Below are 16,799 nucleotides of genomic sequence, written 5' to 3' on the forward strand. Positions count from 1 at the left end.
CAAAGGCTGGGGGTGGGGGTGCAGTTTGGAAGTAAATCAATGTGTCTCTTTTATCCTGAAGATAAAGTGATGAACTCAGTGTCCTGGTTACTTCACTGATATGGAACAATGCAATAGCCACATCCACATAGCTAGCAGGAGGAGAACCCAGAGCAACATAATGATCTGAAAGGGTGCCCTGCCTGGCCCCCACCGGAGGCCTATGGCTTTTCTCCTAGGGCTCCAATTGTATGTGATTGCTGCTGTCAAGCCTGAGGAAGGCATTTGCTCTACATGATAGCTTCTTACAGTTATCCTAGCCTTGAAGGTCAACTACTGTCACTCAAGCCAGCACATCCCACAGTCACCTTCACACATTATCACATTCACACCTTTATCAGAGCAGGAACTATAATTACTATAGGTCCTAAATTTCTTGAAAATTTGTTTCATTTCCTTTTGTGTTTTATGCCAGGGCATGTGTTTTATATGACTAGGATTTACACAGAAATCAGAGCACTTACATTAAGGGAGCCTTGCAAATAATTATGTAGACCTTAAGGGATTTCCAGGGATCAGCCTGAGACTCTTAGCCCCAAATGTGACTGTTGGTCCTTTTCTTTATTGCATAGCATGTTCCCTTCTTAGCACTCGGTACTGAAATCACAGTACTTTTCCTAGTGTAGGGATAAAAGTGGCATGTGGCCGCAATGAAGGTTTCTATTTATAAGCATTGCTAACAAATGAATCTTTCCAGGACCTTTTTTAGATTAGTAGAGGAATTTTTCAAATTATTTACATAAAACCCAGAACCTTCTAATTAGGCCTAAGGAAGCAAAAGTGCGATTTTACTATTAACTAATGGATTACTCATTAGCCGGCAAGTTTATCTTCCTGTGCATACAGACCTGGGTGTTTAAACTTGATTGTCATCCTGTTTAGATTGGGAGGCACCGAGGAGATTAGGGAAGTGAATATCTGGGTGTGTTTTTCACACACACACAGTAGTAACTAGTAGGACAAGAGTAGTTCTGATTGTGGACAGCACCATCCCATAGATTGGGGCCCAAATGAAATAATGGGAGAAAGGAAAAATAGAGCTAGCAAAAAGCCTTCTCTTTCTGCTGCCTGGCAGCTATAATGTGACTGATATTCTCTGTCATGCCTTTTTCCATTATTATGAATGGAAACCTCTAAAATCATAAGCCAAAAATAAATACTTTTTCATTTAAGTCATTTTTAAAGGCGATTTATCATACCAACAAAATTCGTAACACAGAGACAAAGTATTTGCCTACGGATTCCAGGTATTTCAGTCTAGCCAGCATCAGTTCCTGTGAGGAACATCTTCTGTTATGTCATGTAACACTTAATGCATTATCAATCACAATGCTCACATTTTACCATTTCTATTGCTCTTGATGTTCCATAAATACAGTAACTGACATGGCAGAGGAAAAAAATGTAGCATGATTAGTGAAGCATGCAGAATATTTAAAATGCTGGGAAAGAGGCCCCTGTGTAGAGTGGCATTGAGCTGATACAGGCAAAACTTCTGGATTCAGCCTTTCCTGAGACATTATCCACAGATAGATGGTCAAGGATATGAATGGAACATTCCTTTTCTCTTTTTAAAGGTACTCTAGCTGAATTATTTAATTAAACCCAGAATGTATGACATGGTATAGGTTATCTAAGTATCCCTTAGCAATATGTAAAAATAGATTCTACAAGACATAAAACACCAAGCCCAGGATCCATGGGCCTTCATCTAAGGTGCCATCTTTGAATCCCTAGATCATCCTTTGTCAGGACACTAAGAAATGGAGATCCTGGGATGCACAGGATGCACCATAATAGCTTGAATCTATGCATGCACAATAGTACATTCTGGACTTCATTCTATATCTGTCTGTTTCATCCCTTCTAGGAGTAGAATCAGGACAAATCCTTGTGCTGACATTTTCCTACATGAAAATCTTAAAGAAAATAAGACCAAGCGTGGTTATTAATTGGCCTCTGACACTGATGTTTGACTGAGTATTATGGCTAAAACTGAGTGCCTGGGCTAGACTGCAATTATGATACCAGTTCCCAGAACCACTGAGTAAATGAGGAAGGTGAAATTAAGTTCTCAAGATTGTGTCAAGTGGCCAAAAAATTATTCCTGCAGTGGAGATGTATATTTTAAAACATTTTGTTTATGCATGTGTGTGAGCCTGAGTGCTCCACATGATTTACAGATGCAGACCAGAAGACAAATTTCAAGAGCTGGATTGCTCCTATTCTGTAGGTCTTGGGGACTGAATGCAAGTTGTTGGATTGGCAGCAATTTCCTTTAACCATGTAGCCACTTTGCCAGTCCCCTAATTTTTCTTTGTTTTCCCCAGGACACTTTTCTGAACCTGTCTAAATTACCCTTATCAGAAATTTTAAGTGTCCCTTGAAGTGTTAACGATCAGTCAGACTTCCTTGAGATAAACTCTGCCACTTCCCCAGCTTTTCCAGGAAAGTTACCAACTGAGGTCCACCCACAGCAACCAAAGTTCTGATCCAAGTGCCTAACAGCTATCTTAAAGCCACTTAAACTGAATTCACATGTGTTTTCCAGCACCCTTCTGTATTCACTTACTTCTCTGAAGTTTAACATGAGTCCCCTTGTTTCAGACTGAAGGGATTAGAAGCAAATTCTGGAAACACTCAGGTAAAGCAAGGGCTCCGTGTGTGTGTGTGTGTGTGTGTGTGTGTGTGTGTGTGTTGAAGGTGGTCTACCAAAGTGCTAATTCTAGCCCTGGTACATTTCTCCCCGACCTCTGAACCCTGGACTCTGCTTCTCATCCAGGAAGTTCCCTGTGCCTCGTGATTCACACATCCAAGCGTTCCCTGCAGGGCAGGTCACTGTCCTCCGACTGGGCGATTCACACATCCAAATTGCAACTTTGACTAAAGAAGCAGCTCAAGTGCTTCCTGGCCTGAAGCTGCAGAGCAGTTTCTGAACTTCCATCGCCCCCCAGTGGCAATTTCATCAGTGTCTTGGTTGGAGATTTTCTTACCACTAAAATTTTGCTGAAAGGACCCAAATATAGCTGTCTCTTGTGAGACGATGCCGGGGCCTAGCAAACACAGGAGTGGATGTTCACAGTCAGCTATTGGATGGATCACAGGGCTCCCAATGGAGAAGCTAGAGAAAGTACCCAAGGAGCTAAAGGGATCTGCAACCCTATAGGTGGAACAACATGATGTACTAACCAGTACCCCGGAGCTCTTGTCTCTAGCTGCATATGTATCGAAAGATGGCCTAGTCGGCCATCACTGGAAAGAGAGGCCCATTGGACTTGCAAACTTTATATGCCCCAATATAGGGGAATGCCAGGGCCAAAAGAATGGGAATGGGTGGGTAGGGAAGTGGGGGGCGCTATGGGGGACTTTTGGGATAGCATTGGAAATGTAACTGAGGAAAATATGTAATAAAAATATTAAAAATTAAAAAAAATAAAAACAAATAAAATTTAGGTTATCTGTCTCCCTAAACTTGTCCTTTCTTTTTCTTTCTAATTTTTACACTAGACATGAAGTGTTTGTGTGGAGGTATGTCAGTAATGGGATGACCATCTGTTGACTAATGAGTGGATCCGATGTAGTATCTACTTTCACGGTTTGCAAAGTGAAAGCATTTTAATCTGGACTCCATCGTGAGACTCATGCCTCAGTAAAGGGTCAAAAAATATCAAATAATTAAGTCCTTAAAACTATTAGTAGCATGAAGGGAACCTATAAAGACACCATGTATAGAGTAGAAGTGCAAAGTCCATCTGCCATAACTATTCAGTGTCTTCTTTGAAAGATAAAACATACATTGTGTAGGAATCCAAGAATATAAAGCATGAACTACATGTTGAGCAAGTGAGTGTTTTGAGTGCAATCTACTCAGAAAACACTTTTATGGTGTAAGAAATTCGCAAACCCATGTTAAATAAAATAATGAGTTTTTGTAGGAGTAGAATTCCAGAAACCCACAGAAAACAATTCGGGAATCAAAAGCTTATCTTCAGCTACAAAAATGAAAAGTCTTCACTATCCAGCCCACAATAGGGTTGATATTTAAGGGTCTTTTTCCATTATATCAAATCCCCTTGGTTCACCACCTGCTATGCTCTACTCCCACACGTTGCTTAAATAACAAACTTGTAGTCTTTGAAATAGTTCTAACCAAGCTCTAAACATTTGCCTGCACACCACGTAGTCTGCCCAATGCTCAATCCTAAGGGGAAGCATGTGTCTTTTGCCTTCCTTTATTCCAATCTTGACACTTTTCCTGCTAGAACACTCTGCTTCTGACGCTACCTACTCTTCTTTGGAAATCATTTTTGTTGTTGTTGCTACTGTTGCTGAGATGGAATCTCACTATGCTCTCCCAGCTGGTCTAAAAATCCTAGGCTCACAAATGTTTGGGAGCACAGACATAGACAGCCAGGCCTATATTTGAAGATGACATTGATTAAAACTGCTTGTGTTCTAGAATTGTAAACCTCAGTGACCTGAGTCCTCAATATCAGTTCTAAAGTAGTTCTTTTTCTTCTGATGTGTGTACAGCACAATAGCTTACATCCTGAAAAATCTTAGATCACAGAAAGGAAAGGTTAAGAGCCAGCAAACCAAGGAAGATGGAAAGAAATAGAAAGAACACAAAAAGAGAAAGAGATTAAATACAAAACGTGATACAGAAGTGAAAGAGCTGAAGAAAAGGTTTTTATAAGAACCTGATATGCTCTAATAGATACTAATAGTAAAATGCTCATGTTCTTCCTTAACATATGCCCCAAATTTTCTAAAGTTCTTTATCAAGATTTGTCTTAAACTAATAGATGTAACCTACTACAGTCAATGTCTCTCATAGTACTTCCTATGGTATTTTATGGGTTTGAAAGAGTAGTTCCCCTAGTTAAAATACTAACCTTCCCATGACTAAAATCAGCAACTTTTACAAAGATGTAAAGAGAAATCACAGAGACTGTAGTGGTTGGAATATGTTTGGCCCAGGGAGTGGCACTATTTGGGGGTGTAGCCTAGGTCCGCATAGGCTTTAGGAACCTCAGAACAAGAGGTGGAACTCTCAGCTCCTCCTGCACCATGCCTGCCTGGATGCTGCCATGTTCCTGCCTTGATGATAAGGACTGAAACTCTGAACCTGTAAGCCAGCCCCAATTAAACGTTGTCCTTATAAAGTTACCTTGGTCATGGTATCTGTTCACAGCAGTAAAATCCTAACGAAGACAGAAGTGTTCTTCAATCCCTGTTAAAAACAAATGTTAGTAGAAAGTCAAAGGATAACAAATATTGGTATGTACAGAAAAGAAAACCTGGGTGTACTATCAGAAAATACAAATAAATTAATTCAATCATTATGAAAAAGAGAGGCTCCTCAAAATGATATTTTAAGTTCAAAACATTTAAAGAAAAACAAACAGAATTGTTACATGATCAAACTATTTCATAACTAGATGTATAATCAAAACAAATTAAATTAATATTTCAAAGCAAACTTCCTCATATTAACTGAAGTGCTGTTCATAACAACCAAGATAAGGATATTACTCATGTATTCATTGATGAATACATACATATATTCTTGGTTCACTTACACATCAGAATACTGTTAAGCTTTCAAAAATAACAATTCCTCCAATTTGTGACAATTCAGATGAAACTGAAGGACATTATGTCAATTGAAATAGGCATTGTGAAAAAAATACTGCATGATCTCACTTAGGTGAAGAATCACTAAAATCAGGAAGACTAAAGGAGTGATTATCTGAAGTCAAAGGGTAAATGAGATGGGAAGATATTCGTCAAATGGTACAAACCTTCCATTATAAGAGGACTCAGTAGCTAGGAATGGTAGTATGTGCCTCTAATTCCAGCACCCTAGATATGAGGCAGGAGGAATACTTCCAATTCAAGACTACCTTGGCACATAATGACTCACTCCCACATCATACATTAGCTATATAGTGAAAATCTGTCTCCTAACAAAAATGATTCAGGGAATTTTATGTATAGTATGGTGGCTAATTAATCCCAATATGTGGCATACTTGAAAAGAAACTACTTGAGGTGATGGATATGCTAATTATATTATCATGGGAATCATCTCACAGTGTATGCACATATCAATCATCTTTTGTAACCCTCAAATATAGTCCTATTCTGTCAATCAGACTTCAGTTAATCAGAGGAAAGTCACAAGAGAAAAGATAAAATTTAATGTATAACAAACTACTAACAAAAAATATTTGTGCCCCTTGAGCCAAACGTCTCAGTTCAAAGTATTGCACTCATTGGTGTGTGTGTGTTGATAGTACAATAGTCTTTGTGCTATTGTTCATAAAAAGCACTCTGTTGCAGGATATTTAATCAAACTGTGAAACTCAAGATTGTGTTATTTACAGTAAAAAAAAAAAAGTTTCTAGTTTTGGTGTGGTTCACCCTTAGCACACACCTTTAAACCCTCTGGCTGGAATATAAACACACTCTAGTGCACACTTTTAATCTCAAACAATGAAGGTAAATTTAGTTTGCAGACGAAAGCACCATTGTTTGAAAGTGATGTCTAGCAGGGCTGGTGCCCTGAGCAGACTTTGGGCATGAACTCTGCAGCCAGTCCCACAACACCCAGAGGAAGCTCCACTCCCAGGCACTCTAACATGCCCAGGATCATAGGATCAGAGGTAAGGAGGACACAACATCTGCCTCAACACCTGGAGTAACTGGGATCATTGGAACCCAGGCATCTAGGCACTCCACCTGAGCAGTTTCCTTCTGGTCTGAGCCAGTGCCCTGAGCAGACCTTGGACTCAAACTCTGCAGCCAGCCCCACAATACCCAAAAGAAGCTGCAGTTCCAGGTGTTCTAACATGCGAAGAACCACAGAATCACAGGATCTCAGGGTCACAGGATCACAGGAACTTGGTCACACCAGGATCTCAGGGTCCCAGAAGCAGCTTGACTCCCAGGAGCTCTGACAGTTCCAGGAACTCAGGATCACAGGATCCCAGAATCACAGAGACAGCTGAACTCTGAGGAGTTCTGATGCAACCAAGATCACAGGAAGGACAGGCCCCAGTCAGATATAGGGAAGGCAGGTAGCACTAGAGATAATCAGATGGCCGGAGGCAAGCATTAGAACATAAGCCATCAGAAACCAAGGTTGCTTGGCATCATCAGAACCCAATTTTCTCACCATAACATGTCCTGGATATACCATCACACCAGAAAAGAAACATTCAGATCTAAAATCACTTCTCATGATGGTGATAGAGAACTTTAAGAAGGTCATAAATAACTCCTTTAAAGAGATACAGGAGAACACAGGTAGACAGCTAGAACTTAAAGAGGGAACACAAAAATCCCTTAAAGAATTACAGGAAAACACAACCAAACAGGTGAAGGAAATGAACAAAACCATCCAAGATCTAAAAATGGAAGTAGAAACAATAAATCAACAATCACAAAGGGAGACAACCCTGGAGATAGAAAACCTAGGAAAGAGATTAGGAGTCACAGATAATATAAGAGATAGAAGAGAGATTCTCAGGTGCAGAAAATACCATAAAAAACACTGACCTGACAGTCAAAGAAAATGCAAAAAGCTCCTAACCCAAAACATCAAAAAAATTCAGGACACAATGGAAGACCAAACCTAAGGATAATAGGTATAGAAGAGAGTGAAGATTCCCAACTTAAAAGGCCAGTAAGTATCTTCAACAAAATTATAGAAGAAAACTTCCCTAACCCCCAAAAAAGAGATGCCTCTGTGAAGTCACCTGTCACATACTTCTATGAGATGGCTTACATGTATTACTTTCCAAGACCACGGGAGCAGAAGTAGATCACATAAAGCCTCAGAGACCACAAGCTAACAGTGGTGTTAATTTTTTTTTTTTTTGTAGTTTTTTGTATGTGACAGGTGACTTCACAGAATGCATGGCACATCAGATAGTGTCCTAAGTACTCTATAAAAAAACCCAGCTAAATGGATACTAATATTGTTCCTTTTGAATCTTTAAAAAGAGTTCAAGTACATGAAGTGTTCAGGGCACTGGCTTGAACATAATAAGGACTCAATAAATGTTAGCTCAATAAATATTACCCTTAGCAAAGAGGCAGGGAAAGATATTAAAAACAGAGCAAATGTCATATGTATAAACTACAAAAAAGAGAGTAAATACATACTACATGCTGGCCAAACTCAGAAGTGTGAACTGGTTTCTAATGACCAATAAAGAGAGTCTCTCAAAGGGGATGTGGCACAGGGTACTTCTCAATTTCTAATTAACAAAATTTGAGGCATGGCCAGCTGTAAACACCTTAGTGGCATAAAACTTCGAGTCAGTTAATTGGTTAAGAGTCTTCTTTTCTTTAAAACGAGAACTGTACTTTCTGAAAGTGCATGTGCTCAGTAAGGAGTTGTGGTGGTGATTTGGAAAAAGTAGCAGAAAAAAATGATTTTAATGAAAAAAAAAAAGAGATACCTCAAAACATACAAGAAGCCTACAGAACTCCAAATAGACTGGACCAGAAAAGAAATTCCTCCCGACACATAATAATCAGAACAACAAATGCACTAAATAAAGATAGAATATTAAAAGCAGTAAGGGGAAAAGGTCAAGTAACATATAAAAGCAGGCCTATTAGAATTACACCAGACTACTCACCAGAAACTATGAAAGCCAGAAGATCCTGGGCAGATGTTATATAGACCCTAAGAGAACACAAAAGCCAGTCTAGATTACTACACCCAGGAAAACTCTCAATTACCATACATGGAGAAACCAAGATATTCCATGACAAAACCAAATTTACACAGTATCTTCCCATAAACCCAGCCTTACAAAGGATAATAGATGGAAAACACCAATACAAGGAGGGAAACTACACCCTAGAAAAAGCAAAAAGGTAATCTTTCAACAAATCCACAAGAAGACAGCCACACAAACGTAACTCTACCTGTAACAACAAAAATAACAGGAAGTAGCAATCACTTTTCCTTAATATCTCTTAACATCAATGGACTCAATTCCTCAAAAAAGACAAAGTAACAGACTGGATACGTAAACAGGACCCAGCATTGTGCTGCATACAGGAAATGCACCTCAGTGACAAAAGCAGACACTACCTCAGAATAAATGGTTGGAAAATAATTTTTCCAAGGAAATGGTCACAAGAAACAAACTAGAGAAGCCATTCTAATAACAGATAAAATCAACTTCCAACCAAAAGTTATCAAAAAAAAAATAAGGAAGGACACTTTATACTCATCAAAAGAAAAATCTACCAAGATGAACTCCCAATTCTGAACATCTATGCTCCAAATGCAAGGGCACCTACATTCATAAAAGAAACTTTACTAAAACTCAAAGCACCCATCTCACCCCAAACAGTAGTGGGAGACTTTAACACCCCACTCTCAGCAACAGACAGATCCTGGAAACAGAAACTGAACAGAGACACAGTGAAACTAGCAGAAGTTCTGAATCAAATAGGATCTTACAGATATTTGTGGAACATTTCATTCTAAAGCAAGTGAGCATACCTTCTTAGCACCTCATGGTGCTGACTTCTCCAAAACTGACCATATAATTGGTTGCAAAGCAGGCCTCAACAGATACAAGAAGTTTGAGATAATCCCATGCACCCTATCAGATCACCATGGACTGAGGCTGTGTTGAATACTAACAAAAGCAACAGAAACCACACATATACGTGGAAGCTGAACAACACTCTACTCAATGATAACTTGGTCAAGGAAGAAATAAAGCAAGAATTTAAAGGCTTTTTAGAATTTAATGAAAATGAAGACACATCATACCAAAATTTATGGGACACAATGAACTCAGTGATAAGAGGAAAACTCATAGCTATGAGTGCCTCCAAAAAGAAACTGAAGAGAGCTTACACTAACAGCTTGACTGCACACCTGAAGGCAGCAGGTACACCCAGGAGGAGTAGAGGGCAGGAAATAATCAAACTCAGGGCTAAAATCAACCAAATAGAAACAAAAAGAACTATACGAAGAATCAACAAAACCAGTAGCTGGTTCTTCGAGAAAAATCAACAAAATAGATAAACCTTTAGCCAGACTAACCAGAGGGCATAGAGACAGTATCCAAATTAATAAAATAAGAACTGAAAATGGAGACATAAAAAGGAAATATATCTTAAAACAATTATTATTTGTTGAATATTAACAGCTGGAAATATTAAAATCATGTTCTACAAACAAACAGAAAGTGATGTCTAAATTGAGAGGCAGACAAAGTGAGGAATTAGAGAAAGATGTGACAGAATAAGATATGCCCAACTCTCATGAGAAGAGAGGGAAGTTACTTAAGAGAGCAGTGCCAACAGAGAGAGAAAACTGAAAGAGGCAATCTTACCAGGAGAGTTTTACAGAGACAGGATAAAGACAAACATGCTAGACACAGGTAAAGACAGAACAAGTCAGAGAAGGAGCTAAAATATTAGAACACATTGTCAAAGTGAGTATGAGGCCAAGCAGAGCAATTCAGAAGCAGAGAGAAACCAGACTGATTCAGTCGGCATGGGGAGGAATTTGAGCCAGAACAGCTGAATTGGCCAACCAGCCAGAGATCAGAATAACTAGAAAGAGTAAGCTTAGTTAGCAGCAAGTCTCAGAGGCTGAAAACATTCTAGACCTAGATTAGGTTGTATGGAGGCTAGAAACTTTCAGGACAAGTCCTAGGTTAGCAAACTGAAGTAATAAGCCTTGGAGACAATTAAATCAGGCAAATAAAAGATAATTTTACAGTACTGGAAGTTCAATAGTAAGAGGCCAGCTATGAAAGAATAATTAAAATTATACACTGGCACAGCATTTTTTTTTAAATACAAATGAAAAGGAACAGCACATGTACTAAAATAAAAGATTTAGAAAATATTTTAAGTAAAAAACAGCAATGCTAAAATGCTGTCATTCAGGGATTTCTTTCTTTAATTATTACAGGAAGACAGTAGCTCTATAGCATCTAGAAATGTTTATTATCCAGGAATAACCCCTGAGTTAGCTTGCAGATCTCAATTAATTGTGGTGGTTACATTAATAGTGTGGCTGTTCTTAGAGCCACGTTGCTTTAAAAACAAAAACTCCAGCTGTTCAAATTTTTCCCAAATAAAGATCCAGGAGCCAGATGCTGTGGTGAAAGCCTCATAGCTTAGAGAAGGAGAGAAATCACCTAGCCTGACCTTCCTACTCTACTGATGACATGGAAGAAGAAAACTTTCTCCTTCTCCATGCTGTCTTAAATCCCCTTGAACTAAATGGCCCTTCTTTCTCTTCACCTGTGTTCACTACCTATGAGCTGGTTGCTGGCTCAGCCTCTTGACTTACGGTTGACTTTATTTAGCTCTTGGGTTAAAGGTGTGTGCTAGGGCTGAGCCACACCACAGGTAATTGTCTATAGTAAACCAAAAGCTGTAAGATCAAAGGCTACAGAACAATTCGAAAGAGATACTTAAAAAAAGTTCACAATCTCATGTTTCACAATGGGATCAAATATCCTGCAATAGAGCCACTAAATTGTTCACTCATTATGGTAAAACTCTTTTTTATTTTTTTATTTCTTTTCTTTTCTTTTTTTTTTTTTTTTGGTTTTTCGAGACAGGGTTTCCCTGTGTAGCCCTGGCTGTCCTGGAACTCACTTTGTAGACCAGGCTGGCCTCGAACTCAGAAATCTGCCTGCCTCTGCCTCCCGAGTGCTGGGATTAAAGGCGTGCACCACCACGCCCGGCTGACTCTAAAATAAAAATGAAAAAGGCATGTACATAGTGCACAGACATGTATGTGTTCAGTCAAATGACCCAAATGCATAAAATAAACATGAACAAATCTATTTAAATGCAAACTCAAATTCATCCACAACTGAATGACAGAAATTCTTTTCTATACTACCTTATCTTTATAAATCAACTATCATAGATGAAAGTATGTGATGCTGTGCCTGTCTTGCAACCCAGAGTATTGATGGGTAGCAGGGAACATCATCCATGCATACTCTGGCTTCAGAGAATAGAAGAGGTTTGTCTCCCAGTCTGCCTAATATATTTACATTTTCCAGCCCCCATAATGGCTTAAGCCAATTCCCTAAAATATATTTTAAAATACTTGCATGCACATATGCATTTACACATATACATATTCACACACAAATGGTTCCAAAGAACTCTGAAGCAGTTGATAAGGCAGAGATCTGGAGATAAGAGAGTGTTCCTAAGATAACTCCATGGACCATACTTAAATAGCATTGTTACCTCAGCTTCAGGAGTACCTAGACAAGAACTATTTGGCAAAAAAGTACAAAGCTTCCAGAACAGAGGGGAAGCTAAGATGTTTTTAGCATTTCTTATAGTCATCTCACATATTATAATTTGTAGTATATTGTTTGGGGTATAAAGTGCTTTATTACCATCACTACAGTATATGTGTTTGAGAGAGGTGATGGGAAGCGGGATAGAGAGAGGGCATTTACTATATTTTTTATTATACTTTCCAAATATTTGTACCAATAACTCTTCACTTAGATTTTATATATCAACGTGTTTTATCTGACAGAGAACCTGCACAATATAATAATATCACAAACATCTGTACCTACTAAGATTCAAGCCTTAAAATATGAATTTCAATATCCCCCAAAGCTCATTTCTTCAGAAACCACATTTCATGTGGTGGTGGCAGAGAATAACTTGTCATCTTGTCTTCCCTGGCTTCAATCTTTCGAGCTCACTTTAGAGTGACGCCAAACCACAGGAGCGCCTTCCCCTCTTTCCTTTACAGCAGATTTTACCTTACCTTCTCAATTTTCCTTCTTTCTTATCTCGTTTTTCCAGTTTATTAATTGACAACACTTACAACAAGAAATAAAAGTCCCAGAGAAAAAGGACTATATCTAGGTTAGCAAACTAAAGTCACAAGTTCCTTGGTTATATCAAATGAAAGCAAAGAAGACCAAAACCTTCAAGGATGGACTTGAAGAGTGGATGGAGCCACTCTTGTGGCTGTAGCATCAAACCATATCCAATGACTTAATGTTTCCTTATCTGCAACCAGCTGGGGGTTTTTTAAATTTTGAATTCCAAAGGATATACTGAACTGCTCTTGCTATTTTTTTTTGAAACAACTACAATTACAACTTTCATGTACTACTCAAACCTGAATTCATCTTCATGGAAAGCATAGTGTTCTCAAAGCTAGCAGCCCTTTACTTTGCTCCTTCCACCTGCTTTCACCTTAGCTTTCTCATCTCTTCAGTAAGACTAGAATTTCAGTCAATTGTAGTGTACCATGTTTCTTCACTTCATAAGAATAAGTAAGCCTACTGGGAGGGAGCCACTGGAAATTCACAACCCTGACATTGACCCATTCTCCTTTATCATCCTGAGTAGTATCACACCTGATCCATCACTAAGTGTATCCTCAGACAAGACTGACTCTCTAGTCCTCTGGGCAAAACACAACTATTAGTTTGCACTTGAGGCAAGGGGAGCTTCAGTGGCTCTTTAGGGTTCTTTCCCAAGCAATGCTTACTCATCCATTTTTACCAGTCCTATCATGTTTTTTTGCTTATCATATTAAAAGCACCCACCCCTAAAAGGCCCACATGTAGCAACAAATGAGCCATTAACTTAATCATAGTAACATCAGTATTAATAATCCTATTACTAACCTACATATTGGTTATTGATCATTTCCACTTCATAATAACTGTTGCTTTCAAGTAGAAAGAGGTAGAAATAAATTATCCCAAATTAGTTACCTACTTCATTCTCCGGCCTCTTCTCCCCATCGAATTGTTATGGTCCATGCTACAGCTATCAGATATCAGTGAGAACAAGATTTGGCTCATGGACTTTTAAAAATAGTGTTTCTCCACTCTGACACTCTAGACACTGAATGACAGACAATGGCACTAGCGATTTAAGATGCTGTAGGCCTTTGGGAGTGAGGTCTAAAGAGAGGAGTCTTGGTAAGAAACCTTTCCTGCTAGGTGGGGCAGTTGTTAGGGAAGAAAAAAAGAGGAAGAATGGAGGCTGAATTTTCTTTTTGGTCCACAGTTGGCACTTCTAGGAATAACCAGTGATTAGTCAGTTAAAGCATGTTAGGTGATTCATAAACATCTTTTTTCTTTTTTCTTTCTGAGATGATGTTCTCACTATGTAGCCTAGCTTGCTTGGTACTCACTATAAAAACTAGACCAGGCTGGCCTTGAACTCACAGAAACTCACATACCTCTGCCTCCTGTATGCTGGGATCAAATGCTTGCTCTTACCACACAGGGCAATAAATATTTCTTATCAAGGGTCTTTCACAATGGTCAGGAATCTAAGAAAACAAGTTGTAGAAAGTTATTTCGATTCTGGAATGACAATTGTTTCGGAAACCCCCATCATTTAACAAAGCTGGGGGAACTTTTCAAAGTACCATGGTCATTGGCTAACAGACACATAAAACCAAATATTTCTTTGTTACAAGACCTTTTCTGTACAAATCTGTAGTGAAACCTGAATGTATTAGAAATAGCTCCAAACAGAAATTTCTTCTTAAATCAAAGTTTCACTATCAGTCTCCCCACCCCTCCCCTCCCCCTCATCAATCTCTATCAAATAATGTTTAAAATCAAACATGATTTAGAGTATCTCTTTAGATAAAGTGTACTGTTAGTTGGTCTTTAAGTTATTTGAATACCGATTCCCAAAGAACAAAGCCTTAGTTCAGCACTTTTGTATTACCAGCAGTGTCTAAAATACCTGGTATGTTATATGTTCTCTGACTGCTGTGGAATTAGTGATATTGTCCTTATACCCAAGCCATACCAATTCTCTGTTCTCTGGCCATGATCCTGAGAGAGAGAGATCTCCTATTGCCTCCGATCTTGGAAAACCTTAGAATTTCAGGAACAAGAAAGGTATGATTCTTCTAATTAATTATATTAAAAAGTGAGAACTGTGGGAGATAACCAGAAATGGTTATGAGGATCTCTATGAGAGAAGGCAGAATGTAAGAGAAGCAATAATTGTGGGATAGAATGGATTATTATGACACAATAAAGAATTTTGAGGAAGGATATAGAATTTAGAAAGGGCCAAAGGGCCGGGGAAAAGAATTAAATATTTTAAAAGTGGAGATAACATGAACATGTTGAACGAGAGAAAAAAAGAATTGTAGAACACATAGGACATTTTTTAAAAAAAATGTATATCACAAATTTTTAAATGTTATAACACAAATAGATAATATATATTATGCAATATTACTTTGTTACCTGTGAAACCGTAGACACAGAAACATCAAAACAGAATTGACAGACTAGATTTATGTATTGCCAACCTATGGCTCACGATCTGTAAATCAGATATTTACATTATTATTCATAACTAACAAAATTATAGTTATGTAGTAGTAACAATAATTTTATGCTTGTGAGGATCATCACAACATGAAGATCTATATTAAAGGGTTGCAGCATTGAGAAGGTTAGAACCACTGCCTTAGAAGAAGTTGTACCACTTGGGCTGACAATTCTCTCCACAAGAACCAAGGACTAGCAAAAACCCAGAGTATCACTGAAGAGGGGGCATAACCCTTTAAGATCCAGAGTACCAGGAAGTCTGCTGTGGACCAACGCTCCTAGAAATGTCTTCATAAACAAGACCTAAACAATGGTCACATTAATATGAAAGGGGGCCATTTTCATGGGGTCCCACAGAACAGGAACCCAAAGCAGGAACCTGAAGCCACCAAGGAATCAAAAGCCATGGAGGCCATGGCGGTACACCACATACTGGCTTGCTTGGGCCCATGGCTCACTTTGCTTTCTTAATATAAGCTAGCCCATCGGTGGTACCGGATCCAACCTCCCACATCAACCACTTATGGAGAAAATGCCCCCATAGGCTTGCCCACAGGGCAGTCTGATGAAGACAGTGACTCAGTTCAAGTTAACAAAAATCTAACCAATACAATAACCATCTCCTATCTGCTGGTTTACCCTACACAAGTAATATAAAAACGTACTTTCTGTAATATGAAATATAATATTTAGATGAAGGCTGTGAATTCCATGGAGTACACTCAAAACGGTTGCCAGAGTCCTTGAAAGGACTAGGCGGTGGAAGTTTAAGTGCGTCTACTTAATTATAGCACTTTATTCCACAAATAAGCACAAATATCACTTGTTGATTAAAAAAATACAGGTTGAGCCGGGCGTGGTGTCCCACGCCTTTAATCCCAGCACTCGGGAGTCAGAGGCAGGCGGATTTCTGAGTTCGAGGCCAGCCTGGTCTACGGAGTGAGTTCCAGGACAGCCAGGGCTACACAGAGAAACCCTGTCTCGAAAAAACAACAACAACAAAATACAAGTTGACCTTTCAAGACCCTAAGGAGATGACTTTGAAAAACACAGCTAGGTGCCTAACCCCTCGAAAGCGACAGCCCGCCGTCCCCTCATTTCTCACCGTGAGCAGCTCACCGGCGGCCGGCGGAGTTAAAAAACACCGCCTGGCCCGGAGGGGCGGAGACGGAGCGAAGGCTCGGGCGCCTATAGGCCGCGGAGCGAGAAGGGGTGGACTGACCCGCCCTTAAACACACCGCCCAGCACGAGAGGGCGGAGACGGAGCGAAGGCTCAGGCGGCTCAAGGCCGCCGAGCGGAAGGGGTGGGAGCGATCCGCCCGACCTGACGAGACCTGACGACCGTTCCTCTCCTCAGCGCGAGGCTTGCCTCGTGCTTCCGGAAGTCCCGCCTTC

The 16,799-nt window shown here is 39.4% G+C and overlaps 1 protein-coding gene across 3 annotated transcripts in view; it reads right to left on the reverse strand.

Moving 5' to 3' along the window:
• The window catches only part of LOC110286899 (periphilin-1-like), a 48,617-nt gene extending 31,867 nt beyond the window's left edge, over positions 1 to 16,750 (reverse strand). The window contains exons 1-5 of one of the 3 annotated variants that reach the window (XM_029472929.2): positions 16,510 to 16,750; positions 15,318 to 15,396; positions 14,803 to 14,936; positions 14,285 to 14,377; positions 5,210 to 5,272 (exon numbers count right to left, since the gene is read on the reverse strand). The gene's annotated coding sequence lies outside the window, so the exon portion shown is untranslated. Of the gene's footprint in view, positions 1 to 5,209; positions 5,273 to 11,697; positions 11,793 to 14,284; positions 14,378 to 14,802; positions 15,397 to 16,509 lie in introns of all 3 variants that reach the window. The other 2 variants (XM_085837900.1, XM_029472931.2) reach the window with 2 other exon arrangements.
• Positions 16,751 to 16,799: the final 49 nt, after the last annotated feature.

The sequence above is a fragment of the Mus caroli genome, unplaced genomic scaffold (genome assembly GCF_978045245.1).
Source record: "Mus caroli unplaced genomic scaffold, Mus_caroli_1 scaffold_5, whole genome shotgun sequence".
NCBI classification, from domain to species: Eukaryota; Metazoa; Chordata; class Mammalia; order Rodentia; family Muridae; genus Mus; species Mus caroli.